The sequence below is a fragment of the Ambystoma mexicanum genome, chromosome 2p, assembly GCF_040938575.1.
Source record: "Ambystoma mexicanum isolate Mex_15411 chromosome 2p, UKY_AmexF1_1, whole genome shotgun sequence".
In the NCBI taxonomy this organism is placed as follows: Eukaryota; Metazoa; Chordata; class Amphibia; order Caudata; family Ambystomatidae; genus Ambystoma; species Ambystoma mexicanum.
Window position 1 is genome coordinate 1360144967 of NC_090923.1, and position 3714 is coordinate 1360148680.

Consider the following 3714-nt stretch of genomic DNA (forward strand, 5'->3'; position numbering starts at 1 on the left):
TCATTTTGTGAACACTTCTTTCTTTTCTGGTGAACATTATACCACACTCTTTTTTGTAATTTAGTGGTAGGAATTGGCAATAGGTTTATTAGTATAAGCACTTTTTATTTGACATGGTGCTACTAGGACTGCCTTATTATTATTTGATGGTCGTAGCTTGCTCCCATCTTAGCTTTAGGTTTAGTTTAGGTGTTTTTCTCACCCATTAAAATATTCAATAAACACCCTTGAACTGTGAACACTTGTGTCTGTCTTTACGGTTGCCACCATGAGTTCTTTACAGTGCCGAGCCTGTCACTAATGTATATAAGAGTTGATACTGTTGGTTGTGCTTGCTACACTCCAGACATAAATCTACACGTTTCCACCCCATACATTTGGAACAGGCTCACCAGGGTTCACATGCGAATCAATGAAGAGGTGGCACAGAGCCCTGTGAGAAACCTGAAGGTGTCTCACCCGCTAGTCCCTGGGATCTGTCATCCAGGTGGCCAGGAAACACCTATCGCTATTGGATCCAGTTCCTGGGGGTGGACCAGTAGGGGAGGATCCCCTGGATGAGGGGTCTTTGGGGAGTGGAAGTGGGACACCGAAGGGTAAGCTGCAGTATCCCCTTCCCTGTAACACCTTTTTCCCATCCTACCAGGTAGGATACTAGAAGCTCAAACCCCCTAACCCCGTTTCCCAACACAAACATTTTCTCACGGACAGTTCATCGTGAGCGACAATGGACTAACACCAGAGCTGTATACCTGACATGTCCCAACACAAGGGTCAGGGAGAGTCAGGCAATTACTGATAATTACACACACCTGACTTCCATCACACTTCCCCACACAGATAAAAGACGGAGCACAAAAGCACACTCTGAACAAGGCAAAACGCACGAGGAAACAGCAATATCGAGATGGCAGTTTAAACCAAGGAGAAAGGCGGCGGGACCAGAGAGGGCTGCCAGGAGGGAACTACCTTTTTCAGGGAAGGTCCACGACTTTCGAGAGGCCTCGGGGAAAAGAAACATAAGACCGGGAATTGCAGCTGAAAATAGTGCAGTGTGTGTCAAAGGTACATGGGGTCCTCCCGCATTGATAGCCAAGGCGGGGAGAAGCAATTGCGCCGTGTTACTGTCCTTTGCTCCGACAGCAAAGCAACGACAGTGAGTTCAGCAGAGCCGGTGAGTCGGAGAGACTCACAGTAGTCCGGACTGTGTTACGCTCAAGGTTGCAAGCAGCAACATTGTATGAGGAAAGATGAATTATATGTGATTCAACTTTATGAAACCGAATTAGGTACCAGATACAGAGTGGTCCGGCGTCACGTGGGTGCTCACTCGAAGGTCTCTGTTTGGTATCCAACTGAGTGGGGGTCATTACAACCCAGGCGCTAATTGCGCCAACTTTACCACCATGGTGTAAACTACGTTTACACCATGGTGGATGGCGGATTTACCGCCCCATTCCAAGGTGAGTGGGGCGGTAAATCCCCATTTCCCATTTTCCCTTCCCCATTCCCATTTTTGCCCCATAGGGCATAATGGGAGTGGGGAAGGAGCTAATTACGCCACCGTAAATTACGGTGGCGTAATTAGCATCATGGCAGGTTAGCGCCATGGATTTTAACGGCTGCTAAAAGCAGCCGTTAAAATCAGAATAGGCGTTAAGGGTTAACGACGGCGTTAACCCTTAACCCCTGGGTCGTAATGAGGCCCCGTGTGTGTGAACTGTGAAATCGTAGTGGTCCTGCAGCGCGTCAACCTAAATCCTGTGCACATTTGAAAGTCTTTGATTGCCTATGAACTGAAATTGGTCTGAGCCCGGCTGAGGGAGACTAATTGTATAAAAGGGGATCTGAGCCCGGAAGAGGGGAATCCGGGGTGAACCGTGAGTCAGCCGGGAAGATATTGATGTGGCAAACGTAAACCCGACTGAGGGAAGCCTACAAATTGAAATTGGTCTGAGCCCAGCTGAGGGAGACTAATTTGTATCAAAAGGGGATCTGAGCCCAGAATAGGGGGATCCAGGGTGAAGAGTGGAAGAGTGAATCGCCTGACTTGAATATTTGGAATATAACTTTTTTGTTGTTTTGGTACATCAGACCCTCTGAATCAAGAAACTTTGAACGTAGGAGACTTGGGAACAGAAGGCACTGATGTTGGTAAAAGGAACTGTGACCTTGTGCCGAAGAAGTCCAAGAGTGTGCTGTGCTTGAGTGAACCGCCTTGTCCAGTGCTAGAAACATAGAGAAGGGAGCCCAATGGCCTGAACATCCTGATTTATATCATTTTGTGAACACTTCTTTCTTTTTCGTGAACATTAGCCCACACTATTTGTAGCTCATTCAGTCAGGACTGGCAATACTATTTTTTTAGTATAGGCCCTTTTTATTTAACTAGACTCCACTAGGACTGTATTATTATTATTTGATGGTCGTAGCTTGCTTCCATCTTAGATTTAGTTTTATATTGGTGTTTTTCACACCCTTGAAAAAGTTCAATAAACACCCTTGAACTGTGGTCACTTGTGACTTTGATACCATGCCTTACTTGCAGCCCCCTGCATCCCTCTGAGAACAAGGGAATTTGCTAAATACAGGTAGGCTGGGATTAGCAGGAAGAACATTGGCACGAGGGAGCTGGACTGGTCTGGTTGGAAGTTGTGGAGAGGAGGTACAGCACATAAGTGGGCTGTGTGAATCGGAACAAACAACGTCCATATTCTAGTTTCCCAGTTTTCTCCTAGATTTGAAGTGGTATTAGAATATTGATGGCATATGACTCGCCTAATAGGGTGGTCATACCAACTACCATGAATCTGGAATGGAGAGCTGTTGGTAAGGCTCTGAGTGACAAGATGCTGAGTAAGGTGCCCTGGAAGAAGGGTTCAGCAAGTGGAGTGAGTGAGCTCCAGGTAAGACTTTGGAGAGATGTTGAAGAAGAGTACCAGTGATGAGGTTCAGAGGAAGATAATTATTTGGGGAGGGACAGAGATTATTTCATGTGTTGAATTTCATGCTGTAAAAGTGTGTTCTACATTAAACTGCACAAAACTGATTGTATCGAGTGACACAGATGGAGGTTTTCCTCTAAAATAATTTTGGTAAATAAAAATATTTTGCCGGAAGCACAGTCGGTGTAGGTACTGGTTAATTTTCAGACATTTTTTAAAATTGTGTGGAATATGGCAAATGTATTTGACTTGTGTTTCCATACTTGTTTTCACGTTAATTGTTTACCCTGAAGTGAATTATTGATTGGAAGATGACTGGTCCCCTATGAAAAGTGTGAATAAGCAGGTACGGTTGACCATGTGAATAATCCGGTATCATGTAATATTATCCCCACCAAAAATATCGCCCTATATATGGTCGTTGGAAACGGCCATAGGCGATATTTTAGTGGCGATAATATATGGGTTTTTTGGGAGCAAGTGTTGCGGGGGTGTCCGCCGCTCCTTTTAAAATAATACAGAGGTTGCAGGGGTGTCCCCCGCAGGTTCCATGCCTTAATATCGCCGCAAAAATATGCCGATATTTTTGTATGGCGATATTTTTGTGGGGATATTAACACATGGAACCGATAATCCTACTTGTTAGCTTGGGAATTTTACAACTTTGTTTATTCGAACTATAAAGTTGTGTTCATTTTCATGCTTATATTTTGTATTATTCTAGATATGTTCCAAGTGATATTGTCCCGAGGAAGACCTTGCACACGAT